At 56.7% G+C, this 21720-nt stretch overlaps 1 non-coding gene across 1 annotated transcript; it reads right to left on the bottom strand.

The window, feature by feature from the left end:
• Nucleotides 1-21073: 21073 nt before the first annotated feature.
• On the bottom strand, nt 21074-21158 carry TRNAG-UCC (transfer RNA glycine (anticodon UCC)). Its single transcript has one exon. It is a non-coding gene; the product is annotated as a tRNA-Gly (tRNA).
• Nucleotides 21159-21720: the final 562 nt, after the last annotated feature.

Here is a 21720-nt window from a genome sequence, read left to right as displayed (position 1 = left end):
GACATGTGGGTCACTCCCAGTTTTCTGGTTTTCTGCGGTTGCGGACAGGACGCCTGGAGCTTTGTCTGTGTTCTCCTGACGCACACAGCACGCCACGTGTCAGAGGTTCAGCCTGGCCACGGAATTGCCTGAACATAAATCTTGCTCAAATTCACTTTATCTGACAAGGACGGTTATTTTCCAAACTGATCACTCCAACCTTCTCCCACCAGTGGTGTATTAATACTTCCAGTATTAATATAAATCTGAGATTTACCACTGTCTGTCCTGCTGTTGATAGACGTCTACATTGGACCGACAATTACGTATTATAAATTACGTAGCTGTGACCATGTACAGGCAAGTCTTCTTCATGGACATTTATTTCCACTGCTTAGCAGCAGAATTGCTCGGTCAGAATTGGACACTTGCATTTGTAAGAAATCTTTGTTTGCTATTTTTTCCTTCCTTCTTTGCTTTATTCTGCCTTGACACTTTTTTCTCCTTCAGTTTTTCTCGGACAGTTTGGACAACGCACACGCTTTCTGTTATCTCAGTGATTCGTCTATAAATGTCACTCCTCCACTTAATTCATCAAATTATAAAATTAGTCTCCTCAACTTTCTCCATGCACGACGGGGACCCCTGGACGTTCTGATCGCCTCTCTGACTCCTGTGCCCTAACTGTTATATACATATTTCTGGTAACGCCTCAGGCGTTACTATATTTTGCACGGCTAACTGTTCATCTCCTATTTGCCAACTTGTCTACGCCTCCCTCCTCTCTCCAGTGGAGCTCTTCCTTCTGGCAACGCTGTCTTCCGTGCGAACTGCACACTTCCTTTCTGTTAGTGACGGTCTGTGGATGCAGCCGATCCCCGGGTTTGGGTTTTGAAAAGTGTGTTTCGCTCTTCTTGTTGAAAGATGCTACTTGTGGGTGTAGACCCCGGAGTTATTTCACCTGTGCGATGTGGGCTCCAGTCGGCCGTCTCCCCGAGTCCTGGCCACACTGGCAGGTCAGCTCTTAGGCCGAATGCGGTTCCTGCAAAATGCCTCCTGTGTCTGTGCACGTCTGCACTGTCCCTGTGCTGTCCCAGTGCACAGGTCCTCTTCAAATTTATTGATTGGAATCAATTGGCCTGGAGTCGGAGGTATCTTTAATCTTCTGTTCTTTTAAAATTTGTCAGCCAGTATCGTTTTAAAACATTGTCTCTGTCCTGTTGTCTGTCTTTTGTTCTCTTTCAGGGGCTCCAGTTAAATCGAGTTACGTGGCTTCCCTCTGCCTTCAAACCTCCGACCTCCCCAAGAGCTGGCCTCTCCGTCTCTCTCGATGCATCTGGTTTAATTTACTTTTCTAGAACTTGTAGCTACTGATCCCTCCTTCTCTTCAGCTTTGTCTGTCAGGTATTAAATGTATCACTTACTGCCTGCAGCCCACTGACAGGTCCTTGAAACTGGCAAAGTGACCTCCCTCTAGGAGCTCAGCTGCCTCGATGATGACACTTGGCTGGGGGCGAAAGGGAATCTTAGCTTAACGGTGTCCTGAGCTCCCAGGATCCTGTGAGTCTCCTTAAACACATAAAAATTCATTTGCAAACTTCCTTTATCTTTAACCCCCAAGTGCATGCTGGCAATTGCACGGCAAGCTTATGCCCCCCTGGGATGCATCTGAAGGATCTCACGACTGAGGTTTGACTGCATAGAAATACGTGGTCTTTTTCTCACACAGCTCAGCCCTGAGGGTCCTGGCAACCTTGCTTCCAGAATTCCTTAGAGACTTACTCCATCCCTGCCCCCCTCCCAACCTGAGGGTGGATGATCAGTTACCTGTCGCGACCCCAGCGCAGCTCCTCCTGCCCACGGGTCCTGTCCCCGTGCTTTACTAAAATCACCTTTTTCACCAAAGACGTCTTGAGAATTCTTTCTTGGCCGTCGGCTCCACCAACGCCCAGCACCCCAAAACTTCATGGTGCGGTTTGTTAATCCAGATCAGAGTGGATCTTTGTGCGGGACACTTAGAAGACGCTGTCCTCCTCGAGCACCGTCTCCCACGCGGACCTTTCCCCGCGTGGGCCCGTGGCGGGGATCCGCGCGGAGATTCAGTCCTGGGGGGGGGGGGGTCTCTGTGCGCTTCCTACCTTGGTAAGATTCTGGGCTCTGCCTTCTCTCCCGCAGACGGCCAGGGAAATGGACGTTGGAGTTCCCTGCCTGTGACCCGGAGGTGAGAACCAGCTCAGGGGAACCTGCTGTTCTCTTCGTCCACGGATGCGCTTCATACGTCGTGGAAGTATTTTATGTGGAATTTTTTTTGCCTTCAAGAGGCGATCCAGATATCTGTGCTGCCAGATAAAATTCTAGCGCAGAGTCTAAAACCGTGGTCACAACTGGTAGGTCATGGAGTCAGATTCGAGGCTGTGAGCAGCATTTGTAAGTAGGACCGACTGAAACGGAAGGGGACAGATGGAACAGAAAATGTCAGGGTGGGACGTTGGCCGTCCTCTGGTCGGGTTTCACACTCATGCGCGTACCCGGGTGCGCCTGTGCGGGTCCCTGGGTGCCTCGCGGAGCGGGCCCTTGCTTCCGGTAATCCCGTTATCACTCCAGGTTATTACTGTGCCTCCAACCCCTGGGGCTCTTGCTCCAATGCAGATTCTGATTCGGCAGGTCTGAGCCGGGGGCCTGGGCCTCTGCATTTCCAGCCCGCTGGGGTCCGGAGCACCGGGCCCTCTGTGGGGTGGGGTCTCAGGACGCCTGGGGTCATCTGGACACCCTCCCCCAGGTCCGGGCGTGCCAGGGACGTCCGCCACCGCATGCCCTCCTACCTTGCGGCCCACGCACCCGGGACCTTCCCGGGCAGGCTCCCGAAACGGCGGGTGGTCATTATCTTCACGCCCCGGGTTTCTGCCACGGAAGGATTTTCGCTCCCTGCAAGACATGCCTACCGATTTCCAGAAGTCAATCGCCGAAGGCTAATAAAGACGCCCAATAAATTCGGAATACACCTTCAGATGAGAACACCATATGCAAATGACAACGTAACCCCATTATTAACTGTTATTCCTGAAACGCTAGCACCAGGCAGAGCTATTTAAATGGCAGGTCGGTGTAATTGCGGCTGTGTTTCTGGCCGCAGCTAAGACTGTAGTCGAAGGGCAATAAAATATAATAGGCTGTTCCGCCCGCCTTTGTTTTCCAATGTAAACTACTTGCTTTCTATTTACATATCAATGCAAACTTCCTTTTGCTAAATCATGCAAATGAAATAGCAGAGTTCAGCACAGCCCCGCAATAGAGCACTGGGGATCACTTGGTGAGCTGTTTCTCTTTTATTTATCCCAGGTCCCCAAACATTTGGGCTGGCCGGGCCAGTAATGCAATTACTCTGAATCTCTGGCTCAGAAGCGCTCGTGTTCACTGTGCCCATTCGGTGTGGACTCAGAGACGAGAGGGGCCGGAGGCATCTCCAGCCCCGCTGGGTCCCTGGTGCCCTGAGCAAGCCAGGGCTTGACCCTGAGGGACCCGGGAACGTCAAAGCAGCCTGGCCTGGCCGTTCTCTCTCCACTTCAGAAATTGCAGGGTCTTGACTGCTCCCCTACGGTCGGCGGCCAAGCCGCAGCCGGGCTTTCGCCAGGGTGAGCGGCACAGGCCGCTGGGGCCCTGCTCAGAGAGGCCGGGTTGGCAGGTCCCGCCCGAAGAGTGGGTGAGCTCCTCGCCGTGTGCCTGTGGACGCGACGTCGTAGCCGTCCAGCCGGCTGCTCCCCGGGCCGCTGATGTGCCCCGGGCCCTGCGTGTTTTCTGTCTGGGGGTCCCCGGATAAAGGCCACACTCCTTAGAGCAATGCCTAGTATTTCCTCGTGTTTGGGTGCAGGAGCGGAGGCCGGCAGCCTGGCTGTGCTGGTGCAGCTGGGGGGTGGGGGGTGGGGGTGTCTGCTGGTGACCCCGGGGCACAGCCACAGGGGCCTGGCAGAGTCAGTCCTCCAGGAACGTGTGGATAGCATTTGATTAATCACATCACTCCTGACCGCCCCCCCCCCCCCCCCCCCCGCCCCCGCCTTTTTTAAAATCAAGGGAAACCAGGGAACAGGGCGGATCCGGGCAGTCCCTTGACCTGGCATTCGAAACAGTCACCTTCTGGCCGCCCCGCTGGTCAGCCAGCTGGAGGTTCCCCGGAGGGGGCCCTCTCTGCGGGGCTTGGTGAGCCCCAGAGCGGGCCGTGGGCAGCTTGCGCCGTGCGGAGCCCCGGCCACAACATTTAGGGCGGGTTTCTCAGTCTCAGTACGATGGCCCTTTGGGTGGGATGGTCCTCAGGGTGGAGACTGCCTTGCGCGTTGGAGGGCGCTGGGCAGCAAGCCGGGCCTCTGCCCGCACATCCCAGGGTCGTCTCCCAGGCTCGACAGTCGGAAACGTGTGCGGACATTGCCCCACGCCCGGGGACACAGCCCCCTCCAGAGAAGACCACTGACTGAGCACCACACTTCAGGGGATGCTTGTTGGGCTGAACGCTACTCCTGTCCCAGTGTCCCCGCGGCTGCCGGAGAGCCGTGGGCGTGCCAGACCTGCCCGGCGGAGTCTGCGGCGAAGTACCGAGGAGCCCTTTTAACCTTGATTTGGTGAATGGAAAGGAAAGACTTTAAATCACTCAGGGTGCACTTGTGTTCAAGATCAGACAGCTTGAACAACAGGGCGCAGGCAGTAAAGACGTTTCAAGGCCCCACAGGGGAAGCCTGGAGCTCGGCAGGGGGCTGGCTTTTCTCCTTTCTGCTCTGTTGCCGATGGCTCTGCCAGCCTTAACATAAAATAGCCACTTGTTTACCAGCACAGCGAGTTTATTCGGGAACACGTGGGAACTGCAATGCGGGGCCAGCAAACGTGTGACCACAGGCAAGTCAGAGGAGACCCAGGAGAGGTCAGCTCTTATTAGGTTTTAGGAGGAAACTGGAGAGGGTTGTTTTAGACAGAAATTCCTGGGAGAAGAATGAGGGTTTGAGGTGTGGCGGCTTCTCGCCGGCTGCAAGTGCGTTGCTGGGACAGGAGGACCTTCCTTTTCTCAAAAGCAGGAGATGGAATTTCTATGTGAAATCTGTTCTCTCTTGTCAAGATAATCCTTGTCCCCCTTCTTGCTGCTGGTTGAGCACCTGCAGGGTTTGGTGTGTGCCCCCTTCAGGGCTTCCCAACTCCACTTTCTGTGAGGCTTCCTTCAGTCATTCACAGCTTCATGGTGGCAAGGTGGCTGCCACAGCACCAGGCATCACCGCCACAATCGAGGATGGAAGAGGCGGCAGAGCTCCCTCCATGTCTTTCATCAGAGAAGCAGGAAGGCAAACCTCTCTTGAAGCTCCCTGCGGAGCCCCCCAAGGTCCTAGCTCCCTGCGGACCACCCCCCCCCTCCGGCCCCCCAAGGTCCCAGGTCCCCGCGGACCGCCCTGAGGTCTTGGTGGCCAGATCTGGTCACACCAGCACCCTTTGCTGCAAGGCTGCCTGGGAGGTGGGAGGTGACGTGGGGAAGGAATGTGTCGTCGTTTTATCGGAAGCAGCACCCGTTTTTATTAATGGCGACGCGTTCTCGCTCTCTCTCCTGCACTGTGAGGATATTTTCCTTCTTCCTCTGCTTGTGGTAACAGGACTCGGACTCTGATTGCAATGAATAAGGTGCTTATGTTTTGTTTTGTTTTGATTTTTATCTGTTTAATTTCAGAAGGTGCCGGTGGGGAAAGGAGGCCGTGTCTGGTCCAGGTTCCCAGGCCAGGGCACGTCTGTGACTGGCGAGGCTTAGCGTGTTCTCCTCCCCGACTGGACGTGTCCCCGGGGGTCCCAGCCAGGACTCGGGGATGCTGAGTGGGGCCAGGCGGGGTGAGGGAGGCTCTCCAGGCTTCCCTCGGCCCTCCGGCTGGTACCAGATGGCCCAGGGGCTCCCGGGTGCCGACCCGCGGCCCAGTTGTGACTGGCTAATCCCGGAGCCCGGCATAACGTCGGAAACAAAGCCCCCGTAAAACATAGCGGTGGTTCTGCCGCGTTCGCGGTCTCCACTTCTCTGGGAGCACGCGGTCTCTTTAGTTTTTCCTACTTTTCCATCATGGAAAGTTTCAAATCAAATTGTCCATCCACATCGCCCACTACTGGTCAGACCTCGCGTGGCCCCGCGTCCCTCCCTGTGCACTTTTTTCCTTCTATCTTGGAATATTTTGGGGTAAATTTCAGACATTATTTACATTTCTTTTTTTTTTAATTTTTTTTAATGTTTATTTATTTTTGAGACAGAGAGACACAGAGCATGAACGGGGGAGGGTCAGAGAGAGGGAGACACAGAATCCGAAACAGGCTCCAGGCTGCGAGCTGTTGCACAGAGCCCGATGCGGGGCCCGAACTCACGCGAGATCATGACCTGAGCCGAAGTCGGATGCTCAACCGACCGAGCCACCCGGGCACCCCTAAAATGCGCCGACTTTTATTTTATTTATTTATTTATTTTTTAACGTTTATTTATTTTGAGACAGAGAGAGACAGAGCATGAACGGGGGAGGGGCAGAGAGAGAGAGGGAGACACAGAATCGGAAGCAGGCTCCAGGCTCTGAGCTGTCAGCACAGAGCCCGACGCGGGGCTCGAACTCACGGACCGTGAGATCACGACCTGAGCCGAGGTCGGCCGCTCAACCGACTGAGCCACCCAGGCGCCCCCAGACATTATTTACGTCTCGAGTAAACATTTCTACATGGGTCCCTCAAAGATGAGGCTGATGTTTTTGAAGTGTGGCTTTGGTGTTCTTGCCCCCAGACTGGACATGATTTCTCAGTTGGGCTGGAGCGAGTCCACTGCCTTCCGGTTCCTCAGTTTACCCTTGGAGTCGGGGTCTGAGCGCAGCCCGCCGCCCTGCGTCCTGGGGCTTCCCGCAGCCCCTGTTCACCACCGCGTCGGGCGGATGCGAGGACCGGTGAGATCACGTCTGCGCTCCCACGCGGCTGCTCGGGGCGCTGGCGGTGCTCCCGCCGGGAACGTGTGATGTGGGGCGGTCCGTTCTGGGGAGCACACGGGGCGCTGCTGAGGATTCCCCACAAGCGCCTCCCATCACTGACCTCACGGGCGATGTTCCAACATGCGTTCGTTATTTGTGTTTTCTACCTGGAGCGCAGGTGGAGGTCCAGAGGACGTCGTGCTGTCTCGGGGCCTGGCTGCCCTCAAGCACCGTTGTCACAGGAAGGCGGGACAAACGCTCGGATCCTTACTTTCATGGGCCACATCCCGCCTAGTCAGCCGGTGTCTTAGCGCTTTCCAGCCACGACGGGGGAGATTCTGGTGTTGGTATCGTCGTGCTAAACACACACGGACTCACTGATGTGTTTCAGGGCGTTGCAGGTATTACCTTTATCGGTAATAATTGACGCTTGCGACCTTCGACCTGGTATTTTCAGCCGTTGGTCACTTCTTTGTTTTCCGGCGTAAGGAGACCTTAGGCTCACCTCTGCCAGCATCTGCCATTTCTTGGAGGAATGGTGATTTCTGCCAGTGGGACGTGGGGGTTAAATACCCTGCTCTTTGCCACTGGACTGGTCGATGATTCAAAGCCGGTTCAGAAGACAGAGCTGGACCGTTTTTAAGGATAAAAATCCATCAAGAACTCTCGTGGCAATTATTTTCCAAATTTAGGGCTACCTTGTCTGGAAAAATCTTATCAATAGACATTAGTACCTCCTTCCATTCGGGCCCCAAATCCCACTTTCCAAAGATGCTGACAGGATTTCGCCTGAGCACCTCGTGCAGCCTTAGACTAGAGCCGCCAAAAACGGCAGGTTCACCGGACGTGGTTTACGGCTCGGTTTCTGCAGTAAGTTTGTCATTCTGGGGTATCTCACGTGGGGTGTGCAGTGAAGTTCATTTTATATTGCTTTCTGTCTTTTCTGCTTTAAAAGATTTCTTCTGTATTTTTCCATTTAAATTTTATAAGTATTTTTATTCATTTTTGAGAGAGAGAGAGAGAGACAGAGCGTGAACAGGGGAGGGGCAGAGAGAGAGGGAGACACAGACTCGGAAGCAGGCTCCGGGCTCTGAGCCGTCAGCATGGTCATTTTGAACCCTGTCTACAAGTCCAACCTCGAGGTCGTCTGTGGGTTTGCTTCTATCACTCGTGTTTTCTGCCTGGTTATCCCTCGTGTGTCCTCCTCATTTCGTGTCTAGGAATGTCTTTGTTTCGTGGTTTTGTGATCTGTCGCGGGACAGTCCTGATTTTCAAGTGCGTAAGGAGCACCCGGCCAGAGAGACCACACTCTGAGTCGGGAAACAAGGCTCAGCGATTCGAAAGGATGAGAGGTGAACGAAGTGTGTTCAGCGGATCCACTCCCGGGCTGGGGAATATGGCGTCACGTCGTGTCGAGGGGCCACTACGCGGCGTCTAGAATAGGAAGGACGGGTGCTAGGAAGTGCTGACAAGGGCGTGGAGAAGCTGGGGCGCTCGCACATGGCTGGCGGGACGTTCTAGAAAACGGTTGGGTAGTTTCTTCTACGGTTAGACGTGCACTTGCCCTGCGGCCCGCCAACTCCTCGTCTCAAGCGTTTACTCAAGTGGACTGAAGACCGTGTTCCCGTTGGATCCGCACGTAGGTGTTAATGGAAGATCTGTCTGCAATCGCTCGGCACCGGAAGCGGTTCCCACAGAGGGTAGCTGCGCGGCCAGCCTCACGCTGTTGGACGGGCGGGTGGTTGAGCAGACTCTGGGGCGTCCACGGAGCGGACAGCACTGAGCGACGAGAGGGAGGGTACACACCTCGGCTTGTGCGAATCGCAAGCCACCGTTTCGAGTGACAGAGGCGATGGCGAGTGGTCACATGCGGCGTGTGACCCCATCGTGTGCTGCTCGCAGTGGGACAGAGCTATCGTGATAGGGAGCCCGTCACCGGCTTCCAGGCATCAGCGGTGGGGGAGGAGTGGCTCCGGGGACAGACGGGGCGGTTTTGCGATGACAGAGCTGTTCTGCCTCCCGATTGTGATGGACTCCGCTCCAGCCCGCCATGAGCTCTTGTCTAGACAAACAGAACGGTTTCCTTACCACCTACCCGGATTCCCGCCGGCACCTGTCAGATCCGGTCTCCCCGCCGATAGAGTGAACTCTTTCAAAATAAAATCTGACCACCGTGTGCCTGGATTCACTCTTCTCTCCCGTCCACCAGCCCCGTCTGCTCTGTTCCCCTTGACATTCTCTGGGGCCTCGTCCCTCAGACGCTTCCGCCCCCGGGGCGGGGCCTTTGTATATGCTCCCCCCGTCTCTCTTTCTTCTCAGATTCTGTGAATCCATCAGATATCAGAGCCTCCGTCTCGGCCGACGGCTCAGCCCCGCCGTTGTCCTTTCTCATCGCACGTGTCCCGTCCGGCCCAGTCCGTGTGCATTTTACACTTACTTTGGCCGGATCGCTGCTTGGCGTCCACAGGTGGTGAGCCCTCGAGGTCTGGGCCGCGGCCGCCTTGAGCCCTGGCCGGTGCTGGGCTGGGGCAGAACATGTGCTCGGTGAAAATCTGCGAGCGACTGCATGGACGTGGGAAGAAACGGGATGCACCAGACGCACGTGTGCCCCCAGGGCCGGGTCTTTCTGGCCACAAAATGAGGTTGTTGCCTTTACTCTGAACCGTTTCTAATCATAATCAGACCAAAGAGAGCACTTTGAGATGCCAAGTGTGGAAAATGGACGGTTAAGCTGCACAGAGTACCTGTCTGTGCTGCCCATCTGGCCCCACTTGGCCGGGTGCCCAGGAGGCCGCTGTGGACTCTGCCTGTGGCGCCGTGTGTGACCTGGGAAGCCACCCCACCCCCACTCCACCTACCAATCCCTTCGCCCCTGCTGGGCTGGCCTTGCTGGTGACTTTGAGGAGTGATATGAAATACGTGAAGACAGGACCGAGAGCAAAGCACTGAGGGGTGTCCTCTGTGTCACGACCAGCCGTCTCGTCCCGCGACACCCCGAGATGCAGGGCACCTCCTCCTTTCCAGCAAGGCAGCCACGGGCTCACATCCTGCTTCCTGGCTTTTTGCCTCCTTATCTTTTGAAACATTACTGCGTACGGGTGCCTGCTGTTCTCCTCGATGGGTTTCCTCAACTAATCCCCATGGGCAGGGGCCCTGTTGCACCCGTTTCATAGGGAGGGGACTGAGGGGGGGCAGACCCAGGTCCTCGTGAGATGGGAACTCATGTTGGGTGCACCCAAGATTATGCGATGAAAACCAGGACCCCAGACGAGTCTCCAGTCCTCTCCGATAACAACTTAGATTTCGGGGTGGGGTGGGGTTCCTCTCGGAGCGCTTATCTCCCATACACTGCCGAGGTCCTTCCTCCCCCCTTCCTGCCAGCTCTGTGCTCCCCTTTGCTGCCGATTCTGACACGTTCCCTAGGAATCGGCTGGATGTCCCTTCCTCGGAGAACCTTGTTATTGCCCCCGATCTGGTTAGCGCTCCTCGATTCCGGCCCTTGAAGCAGGCTACGCCCTTCTTTCTTAGCATTTATTACGGGAAATAAGCAGCTACAGGATTCGTGCTGGCCCAGAGCGGCAGAAAGCTCCAGAAGGGAGGTTTTTCTGCCATGGTCCCTTTACTCGGCAGAGCCGTGCTTTCTTGCAGAGAAGATGGGCACTGGGGACGTGGGGGCACATATGCACGGCCTCCCTCGAGGACCCGAAACTTGGGGGGAGCCACGCGGGGAGCCCTTTTTATGTTACGCATGATAGACATTAATGCCGTGAAACACAAAGGAGCAAGGGACACGTGCCTCTGTGGAGCGGTCAGGGAAGGCTCTGCAGGGAGCTGGCCTCGGTGTGCATTGAAGGTGAAGGGAGCTCGCTTCAGGGCAGCACGGCAGAGGCCCCCGTGTGCCTCGTTTGCTGTGGACAGTCTGGAGAGATTGACGTGTGTGGCTCAGGACCGTGTCCTCAGAGGTGCCTCATGCAGAGGGGGAACCGGTGCATTTTTATTGCACAAGCAGAGTGATGGTCATTTGGAGTCTCTGGCTGCCTTTCTGGCTCTGCTTATCCTCTGTTCGAAGCAGGGGCTCAGAAGCCAGACTGGTGTGAGTCTTGACCGTCTGAGCAGTCAGGCTGCGTGATCTAAACCAAGTGACGTAAAGTAACCTGGTCTTTCATGCGTCACTTCCCCCATCAGCGCTTGAAGAAGAATAAACGATGCCTGTGTCATAGGCGCTGCGATGATGAATAGTAGGTCGTTTCTGGTGTTCACGTCACTGTCGCCATCACAACCTCCTCCTCCTCCTCCTCCTCGTCATTGTCACCACCACCATCGTCATCGTCATCAGAATCACTGGCACATTTTTCTAGCTCATCACCAAATTTATGAGCATATCACGTACTCGTGTGCCATGTGATACTCGCCTGTGTCCACAGGCTTCTGTACACGGTAATCACACATTTCAGCTTTTCTAAATTGAGTTGAATTTTGCCAAATGTGGCCATTTGTGACCTGGAAATCATGAGGCTGTTGAATCGACAAGGACAGTGGATTCAACATTTGGATATTGGCTCCGATACTCTATTCTGTGGTTTTGGTGGAATTAGTGACGTCTTCAACCCTTGAAATATCAATGGCCTAAACGAACCGGCAGTGACCCAGGCTAGTGTGGGGGTGTCCCAGAGGAGTCAGGAAAGGGAGGAGGTGTGGACAGCTCAGGGGTTCGGTGAGACTTGACAACCGGCTGATATTTGGGGAGGAGTGAGTCAGGAGGGTGTTGGAGGGTGGGCACCTGTCGAGGCTGGAGTGGGGCTGTCCACGTAGCAGACCCTTCGAAAGCACCAGCGGTGGAGCCAGATGAGCCAGACGGGAGCCCGGCACCTGCTGTGTGACTTCGGACGTTCTCGGAACTTCTCTGAGACTCCGTTTCCTCACGTGGAAAATGGAACAGTAGGGGCCACTGAGCAATAGGTTTGTTGTGAGCGCTGAAAGGGGATGAGGGACACAGTGGGGGTTCATCTGCGTCATGATGCCTGGGCTCCGTTGCAGTAAGAAGCGACCCCGAATCTCAGCGGGTCGACGCGTCAAACCCTCTTTCTCCCTCATGCAAGTTCTGCAGAGGCCCACTGGCTCTGGGCGACTGTCTCTGTGTCTTGGGCCAGCGTGCCCAAGAGAAGCCTTGATCCCCAGCACCCTCAGGTCAATCCGGGCCTCTCAGGTTGCGGCCCTGCGGGGAGCAGAGCCTGGCGCAGTTCTCCTCAGCAGGCAAGTGCTCGGGGGCGGGGCGGCACCCGTCACCTCTGCCCGGGACCCCCCGGGGCCAGAAGTAGTCGTGTGGCCCCGCCTGTCTGCAAGGGGGAGAGGAGGGGCACAGTCCTCCTTGAGTCCTGGGAGGCAGACGTGTCAGGTGGGAGCGTTTCCGCTTTTGCCGTGGCAGCGGGATTTGTGGAAGGCTTGAAGATCCGCTGCTCATGTGTGTTAGGCCACACCCGCCTCTTTCCGCCTGGCGCGGGCTCTGTCGCAGTAGCCCGTTCCACACCGCCGGGCCACTGTGTCTCGCTTCACAAGCACGAGGAAGAGGGGGGGTGCGGGGGGTCACGGTGTCGGAGGCCAGGTGGGGGCCCAGCGAGAGGCTCTTGGGTAGCCAGGCCCGCAAAGTCTCCGGGCCACTGTCTGCATCTCGCATTGTGCTGGGTCACACCCGATTTCGAGATTTAAAAAACCTTGATGAGAAGCGAATGGCGGTTTTTAAAAGGAGCACAAGTGCCTTTCGGCCTCTGGAGGCAGAGGCGCCGGGCCCCTCCCAACACGGACCGCGACTGGGCCACCAGACTCTCCTGATGCGGACCACGGCTGGGCCTCCAGACCCCCCTCCCCCCCACGCAGACGGTGACTGGTTTCCAGAAAACCGGCAGGATGGCTCTACCCCCGTAATTTAGACCAAAGAATTACATGATCGGCTTGGTAATGTAAAAATATGTTTTAACGTGTAAGTGATTGTGGTTTAGTTGGAACTAGGAGGGCTTCTTGGTTTATTTTTCCTTTGGAGGAAGGCGTAGGTGAGAAGCAATTCTTGGTCAGATTGAAACTTTGCACTGGGATGTGCCACATGGGTTCCCTAGGGGCGAGAAGGCACTTGTAAGACACGTGCAGATGAGACCTTTGAAACTGACAGGGAGACAGCGCCCCTGGAGGTGGAGGGGGCCACTGAGCCACAGGCTTCCCAGGACAGGGCCTCTGGGGTGAGGGGGCGAGAGCCCGGAGACGGACCTAGGTGGTAGCTGATGATTCCGAGGACGGGGCGAGTGGGGCCCCAGGAGCCACAGACCTCAAGGAGCCTGGGGTTTCCCTGGAGCTTGAAGGAGGAAGAGTTTGGGGGTGTCCACGTGGCACAGAGTTTGGGGGTGTCCACGTGGCACAGGGTTTGGGGGTATCCACGTGGCACAAGGTTTGGGGGTGTCCACGTGGCACGGGATTTGGGGGTGTCCATGTGGCACAGGGTTTTTGGGTGTCCATGTGGCACAGGGTTTGGGGGTGTCCACATGGCACAAGGTTTGGGGGTGCCCAAGTGGCACAGGGGGGTGCAGTTCACTCGCTGTCTTCTGTGCCTTGACTTCCCCTCTGCACCCCAGTCCCCTCTGTCTACCCCCAGGACCTCGTCAAGCCTTCCACGAGAACGGGGCTCTGTTTGTTCACTACTCTGTGCCTCTTGTCATTTTAAGGCAAAGCACGTCCTTTGGTGTCCCAGATGGGAAGCTGGCAGGTTTCCGGAACGTGCTGCTCTTTGCTTTGGGGTCCAGAACGACAGGCCGAGGGGCGTCTCGCCGGGGACGGCCTGTCCTGCACACTGTCCCCGCCAGTCCGCTCTCCGCCCGCCCTGCCCGTGTCCGAAGCGTGGAAACGCGTCACTCACTAACCTGGCCGCCTCGTCTGGGTGACGGTGACGTCGGGTGCCGCGCAGAGGTGATTTGTCGGGCTCCGCGGGTGGAGGAGACGACTGGAACAAGGGCACAAGAAAGTCTATTGTGAATTAATAGCGACAGATCCAGGCAGATGGGGAAAGTGAAAAGCTAATCAAAGTGCTGATCAAAGAGGTGGAAAATGAAGATTGAGGATATGAAGCTCTCGCGGGCGTCCCGGTGGTTGCCGTCTGCAGCTCCCCAGTTGCCTTTTGCACAATTTCGGTGGTGCCTTCTCAGTCGCTGAGACCCTTCCCGGGGCCTGTACCGCGTGGCTGGAATGTGCTATCAGCGGGGAGGCGGGCTGATGAACGCAGACTCCCCACCGTCCCCTGTAAACGCTGCGTCTCGGAGGACGGAGGGCGTCCTGAGCCACAGACGGGCGCTGGGGAAGGTGTCTGTGTCTCCCTCCGAAACCATGCCCGGCACGCGGATGAAAGGAATCTTGGCGTTCGTGGCGTCGCGTAATAGAAACAGAGATAGGTCGGCCTGAGTTCCTGCCCTATTGGTGACTCTCCCTGGGTTACTGCAGATGTCACCAGGATTTACGTGAAAAATGACCCATGTGCTGCTCTGTGCAGTGTGACGCCCCCGGGAGGCTACGCGAGAATCAGCCACCCACGCCCGTACCGCACGCCGTCCGGCCACCGCGGGCAGGCACGGAGGCCTTGAGGGCTGAGGGAGGAGCTGCCTGGAGGTCATCGGGCGTCCACTGGGAGACCCTGTCCCCCGGGGCCGTGGCCGTGGCAGTGGCAGTGCACGGAGGCTTTACTGTGTGTCACCACCTCCAGTGGATGCTGTGGGCGTCGAGGGGGTGCAGCCTGGGTGCTGCTCGCCATCTGCTCCCGGGCGCACAGGACGGTCCCAGGCAGGAATGACGTGGCGCAAATGTCCACAGCTCTGGGCCGGGGGTCTTATCCTGGGACGGCTGTCCACAGTGGCCGAGGGTCCGTCGCCAGATGTGCGGAGGGTGCGAGTTTGGTTTGGATGCCCCAAGGCTGGCCTTTCCTGTGCGCTCCAGGCACCTGCTCGACCCACTGGGTGCTCCCACCCTGCTCCCTTTCCAGAGGCGGGTCCAGTGCAGGCCACCCCAACTCTGGCTGAGCCCGCATGCTCCCTCGGTCCCTGCCCCGGTGACCTGCTCACCATGCCTGGGGTCCTGGGTTTTGCTGCTCTGCTTCTGGAGGACAGGTCCCGTCACTGTCCCCGCCACCCCACCCCCCCGGGGGTCCTGGGGAGCTGCTTCAGCCGGCCTCGGGTGTCCAGGCCACGGCTTGGAGCCAGTCCGCATGGCCAGCTCCAGGGAGCCACGCCAGTGGGCCCCAGGAACGCTGATGTCGGGCCCTGCCGGTTGGCCAGGCGGCAGCCAGGCCCGAGAAGGCTCGGCCTCCACTCACCCCGCGTCTCTTGGCGCCCACACGTAAAATAAGGCGCAATGGGTGAGCTGCTGAGTTTCACACCACGGGCGTTCTCCGCATTCAGGGAAGGGAGAGTGCTGTGCGTGGGAGTCTCCTGCCACAGCGTGTCCTGAGCCGGGCCCACCTTGATGAGGACTGGCAGGGCAGGGGAGCGGGTGAGGCCCGGGGAGGCCGTCCGCATGCGCCCCGGGTGCGCTGCCACAGAACACAGGCAGGCTGGCCGCGTGTGGCACTCACAGGTCACACGCGGCCCCAAACCTCTCCGTTCTGCTGTTTAGGCTTCTCGACGCTTCTCACTGCTCACTCGTCGGACCATCCTCTAAGGGGTCTGTGCTGACAAGCTCCCGCTGTGGCTGAAGCTGTCAGTGTCTTCCCGTGGCTCTTTCCACTTTTCTCCACGGTTTTCGAAGTTACCTTAATATTTGCCTTTACTCTCAACATGACTGTATCTCCTTGGTAAGTGCTCATTGCTCCTTGTAGAAAATCAGAACTGTTCTTTTTTTGTTGCTTTCAATGCTATTTGCCCAAGATATGCCTCTATTTCTCCCTCTTTCTCTAACCGTATTAAATACACACACACACACACACACACACACACACACACATTATCCTCATTGTCCTTTTTTAGTTTTGTTAAAAAATAAAAAAAAAATTAATGTTTATTTTTGAGAGAGAGAGACAGAGACAGAGACAGAGGCAGAGCAGGAGCAGGGGAGGAGCAGAGAGAGAGGGAGACACAGAATCCGAAGCAGGCTCCAGGCTCTGAGCTGTCAGCCCAGAGCCTGACGCGGGGCTCGAACCCACAAGCTGCGAGGTCATGATCTGAGCTGAAGTCAGATGCTTAACTGGCTGTGCCACCCAGGCGCCCCCTCATTGTACTTTTTTAAGGCTTGTAAACACCACACGGCTTGAATTGTTTTAACATGATGTGCTTGAGAGCCTGCACCTTTTAAAAGGTATATGTAACTCATTTATATTTATTGGGTTACTCATATAATTGGACTAATCTTTCAACTTACTTTGTTCTTTGTGTATATCGACCCCTCTCTTTGCTTCTGTTTTGTCCCTCCTTTCTTGCCATTAGTCTTATTGACGTGATTTTCTTGAGAGGCTCCCATTTCGGTGACTGAGGACAGACGCGGCCCCCTCTTTGGATTCTAGTTCTACCACTTACCAGCTAAGTGTTCTTGGACAAGCACCTCACCTCCAGGCGTCTCTGATTTTCTCTCTGTAAAATGGGATAATAATAGCCCTTTCTCACAGTGTTTGGGTGAAGAGTAAGTGAATTAATGTCTGTGAAGTGTCTGTGGAGAACTATATAATCATTAGCCCATGTATTCAGTTTGTCTCCCTCAATTTGGTACATTTTATGTGTGTGTGCGTCTATATGAATAAAGAATATTTATCACTCTTGCATTTTAGCATATTTTTTATGATGAAGTCTGAGGTTATTCAGTGTGTCTGTCCTCTTCCCAAATGTGACGAGGGTGTCAGCACCTCTTAACTTCCTTCCAGGCCCGCCCCTCACAGCCCCCATGCTCTGGAAGGTGCTGCTCTGGAGTGGCTGGCTTTGACCTGTGGGGCGTGTAGGTCTTCTGTCTCTGGGATCTGTCTCACAGATGGTCCAGCAAGATTTGTGGAAGATTCCTATCTCTTAGCTTGTAGAATATTACCCCTCCACATCACCTCTGTCCTCCTGCCCATCCTGGTGGGTGAGTGCTGGACAGACGGGCATTTAGACTGAACTGTCAGCGGGCACCCTTTCTCCCTGGGCCCCCATCACCACCAAGGTGGCAGGCTGGCCCGGGGCCGCTGGTTCACACCCTGAACGAGGGGATGCAAGGTGCTGCTGCCGGGCTGGGCCTCCTGGGGGGCAGCCAGGGGCTGTGGCAGCACAGAATGCTTGTCATTTACTGAGCTCGCAAAACCCAAATCCCAAAGACAAGTGGCTTCCCCTGATGCCGCTGAGTGAGGACGAGTGAGGACAGGGAAGGGGCCCCGGTGCAGCAGAAATAACGTCTGGCTCTTTACCTAAAATCACTTCTGAGTTCTGCAACCACCTTTGCAAAAAAGGGGAAAAAAATTAAATAGGTCCCAGGAGTGGGTTTTTAACTTTAATTTTTTTAAGAATATAATTTTATATTAGGCTCGTTATTTTACTTGACTTGATTATTGTTTTCATCCAGAAACCCAGCTCCCAGCTAAGATAAATTTCAACTAAACACTGGAATAGAATCCAATTTAGATGTTCCACTAATTCAGTAAACCTAATTAACTCGGTTCTGCCGTTTGGGTCCGTTTGCCGGGATGTGATGTTTCTGTTTGGTAAGCAGATAAGGAGATAAATGGGTCACTGTATTTATGACTGCTCATTATTCCTTTAATATCCACACCGGAGAGTGCGCGTTCTGATCACAATTAAAATGCTTTTATACCATTTTAACAGTAATTGAGCGAACCCGGCAATTTGTACTTTGATTCTCTCAGTTAAGTAATTGACGATCACAAGCCATCATTGGTTAATAACACGTTCAATCACTCGCGTTCTGCTGTGTATTTAAAAATAGCTCAGGAGTGCACTGCTATTCTGCGTGGACAGGGGGGCACCTGTGCAGTAACGGTGGCTTCTGGGGGCCACTGCCCGGAGTTCCAGGGAGTGAAGTCTGGCACGGTCTCCAGGCGGCTGCCGGCGTCACCGGGGATAATGCAGCCCCAGGAGTCGCGGCCGTTCCCAATACCTCCTGATACGAGCCCACAGGATAAGCAGGATGCGGGCAGAGCCACCCGCAGGTCTGTGGCCAGCCTGCAGCCCGACTGTGGGGCCCAGCTCAGAGATCGTGGGTGTGCAGACACTTCTACCAGGAGCTCACCTTCCAGCAAAGGGCGCGCCCCGGGGAGAGCCCGGCCAGGGGGTGTCTGTCCAACTGGCTTCTGGCGTCCTGAGACTGAACAGCAGCTGCCCCGGAGGGGTCCGCCTGGGGTGCAGGGTGGAGGCGCTCTCCTCATTGCCATGGGTGGGAGGTCCCCAAAATGCACCTGAACAGGTAGGATTCCCAGAGGCACGGGGAGCAGACGGCACCTTCACAAGTCATGTTCCCAGGGTCCAGCTAGGGCCTAGAGAGCCAGCCTGTCCTGGGCAAGGGCACTGGGGGTCCTGCAGGAGGCAGCAGTGGCCACAGGGGGACCCTGTGCCGGGCCCCAGCTGCCCAGCACAGCCTGAGGGACCTGAGGCCAGAGTGCAAATCCAGATTTGGGTGGAGACATCTTGGTGGAAGGCAGAGGGCAGGGGAGGTATGGAGCCCGTCTACCCACACCCGGCTCTGCCCACTCGGGACCCCGAGCCCCTTCACTGAGCTGCTGATCACGGAGCCTGGGGTGCGCTGGGCCGTGTTCTGGATGTAATCGTGACCCTGCAGTCGGTGGAGGGAGGCAGGTGCCCCGCGAGGAAGGATCTGATTCTAGCCCTGCAGGAGCGCGATCACGGAAATGCCCTGGCCTCTCTCGTGTCCCCTGCTCAAATCCCAAAACAGCTGGCTTGTGGGGAGTTGCTGGCCGCAGCCCCCGTCTCCCCCAGGGCTCGGTGGCACTTTGGGTCGGGTGAGGCTCCATAAGCAGGTCCGGGCATGATGCCTGAGAAAGGGCTCTCGGCTGGGGAACCAGGGGAACCAGGGGAACCAGGGGAACCAGGGGAAGAATGTTTGGGGTTAGAGCTTGGCTCGATGCTGGGGCCTGGTGACCTGGAGACCCCTTTAGCTGCGGGCTCTGCCACCCCAGGCCTGTCTCCTGTTCCCTTCTCTCCTCCTGCCGGGCCCTGTGTGGTGACGGTGATGCTGTTGTGTGCTAATGAGGCCTTACTGGTGTCGTTCACAGAGACTCTGCAGCTTTTGGGTGCAGGGGCTCCGTGTGCTCGTCTGTCAGGGACGGAGGGGGAAGGAGAGACAGGCAATGAACGGAGCCCAAGAAACAGCCACCGGGAGGCCGGCGGGGAGCTGGCCGGAGGTTAGCGCCGCTGAGGGTGGGCGGGCTGGCACGGAGCTGCCCCGGGGAGGGGCCACTTCCTGCCCACGAGAGCCTCATAGACTCTGTCGGCCCCCAGGAGACCAGGCCTGGCCTTGGACAGTTAGGAGGGGTTCCCAGTAGTCCTAAAGATCACGTCTGGCTGACGCCGGTCAGAACCCCACACAGCAGGAGAACGAAGTGCCTACGTCCCAGACGGCAGACGGCAGCTGGGTCTGCCCGACCAAGTCACCCCGGGTGTGTAACGAGCGGTCCCCGCACCTGCCGTTATGTCCTGCGGTCCTGGCTGGCCTGGCCGGGCTGTGTGCCCTGCAGGCTGGGGGCTGGGCCTCCGTCCTCCACCGAGGGAGCCCCAGCAGGCAAGCCCGGTGCCGCCCCTGTGCACCTGCCACACGGTGCCCAGAACAGCCTGCGGTAGCCCACGGGGCCGGCTGTCCCTGAGACTCTGCGGGAGCCCAGTGAGTCGAGGACAGTCCAGCGCAGGGGCGAGTCCAGCACAGGGGCGAGGTTCTGCTTCTTGCTGGGAGCTGCCCCTAGGTCACCGGGCATTGGGAAGCGTGGGTGGGGGGAGGAAGCCCCAGCCCTGCTCTGCGGGGTCTGGGATTCCCTCCTGTGACCGCCTCATGGCCGTGAGGCCCGGGGAAGACCTCAGCACCCCCCCTGCCCCGCATCAGCTTCCCTGAATGTAGGCGGATAGGAACACAGCCTCGTGCAGATTAGCCAAGGTGACAATGTGGGATTCTTGGCTTCTCGCCTGGCACTCGGGAATAATGAATAATCCCTCTTTTTATTGGCATTGGTCTGAAAAGCTCACACTGTCAATTATCAAGAAGGAGTTTGGCAAATTGTGTTAAACATTGAGTATCCTTGGTTTGTATAAAGTCAATGCACTTTTTTTTTGGTAAAGATTTAACTCGGAAAAATACAAATAAATAGGCAGAAACAGCCACCGGGCTTGTGGTAAGTCGGGAGATGCTCTTTCAACGGTGGCGTCAGCGTCGGTCGGGGTGGCCGGACAGGTGGCACCGGCTGCCCCGAGGGCAGAACTCTGTGCGGGCGGCTGGCGGGGGCCTCCCTCCCGGGCTCCTGAGGTCGGGGCCACATGTCCGTCCCCCAGTCTCCGCCGCTCCCCTTCAGGAACGTGGCTTCCGGACACGTGTCTCTTCCCAGCTGGGGCACCTCCCTCTCACTGGGAAGCCGCCACGGCCAGGATGCAACGCTCGGCACGTGGTCGATGGAGGGTTTTCTCCTGTCCTCAGCGCTGTGGGAGGAGAGAGTGCCCCCCCTGCCCGACCAGGCCCAGTCCCCGGATGCTCCTCGGGCTCCGTCAGCCATGGAGACGCCCCGAGAGCTCTGTTTGCAGACCCACCAGCGAGGCCCAGTGCCCCCAGGACCCCATCCTTCGCGGCAGGATGGGTTTTCAGGGTGCCGTGAGTCCTGACCTGCCCTCACTCAGCGACATCTTCCGGCCGAAGTGTCCTTGCCCGGCTCTGCTTTGCAGGAAGCAGCCCTGACCCTCCGATGGACCCCCTTCCAGGCCACGGCCGGTGTAGCCAACAGTGGACAAAAGTCATTCAAAGAAGGACCAGAGGCTCCAAGAAAGGTCGGGGCAGAGATGGTCAAAGGTAAAGTTATAATTTTGTTTAAAATTTTTAAATGTTTATTTTTGAAAGAGAGGGGGAAAGTGCGAGTGGGAGAGGGGCAGAGAGAGAGGGGGACACAGAATCGGAAGCAGGCTCCAGGGTTTGAACTGTCAGCACAGAGCCTGACGTGGGGCTCGAACCCACGAACCACAAGATCATGACCTGAGTGGAAGTCGGATGCTCAACCAACTGAGCCACCCAGGCGCCCCAGAAACTCCTTCCTAATGTATTTAAAACCATGCATTTCAGGGAAATAGAAAAGTCCACAATGAGCCCAACCACAGTAAGAGTGAGAGAAAAAACCCCGCTCCAGAGCGTGTCCAGGCCCCTGTGCCTTGTACGCAATGGTTTCGAGCCTTCACGCCACGGACGTTCCCACGTTACCCAGGTTTTTACAGACAAGGGAACGATGCACAATGTGCGTTTAGTCTTTCAGACGCCGCGCGGCTCGTGCGGGGCCTCAAGGTGGGTGGTGCTCGCGGTGGGAGTCAGGCCTCGCTGAGGGCGACGTGGGCGGAGCCCCGTGGTGAGCGGGCCTGGGGCGCGACCCGCCCGGGGTGTGGGTCGCGGCAGGACGTGGGCCCCGGACTCGCGGGGGGAGGGCCACGCGGCTTTACTCTCCATGTGTCTTTCACGCGTGGCTTTCTGTTACTCTGTTTTCTTCACGTGGCACAGGTCGCTCTTGAAATTCGTGAGCCGTCATCGTAGTTTTCAGGAGCACCACCGCTAGCGGCTGGGAGGAGGTGGGAGTAGAATTGGAGCAGTC

Source organism: Panthera onca, chromosome B4 (assembly GCF_046562875.1).
Source record: "Panthera onca isolate mPanOnc1 chromosome B4, mPanOnc1 haplotype 2, whole genome shotgun sequence".
In the NCBI taxonomy this organism is placed as follows: domain Eukaryota; kingdom Metazoa; phylum Chordata; class Mammalia; order Carnivora; family Felidae; genus Panthera; species Panthera onca.
This window is presented reverse-complemented; position numbering and strand designations above follow the sequence as displayed.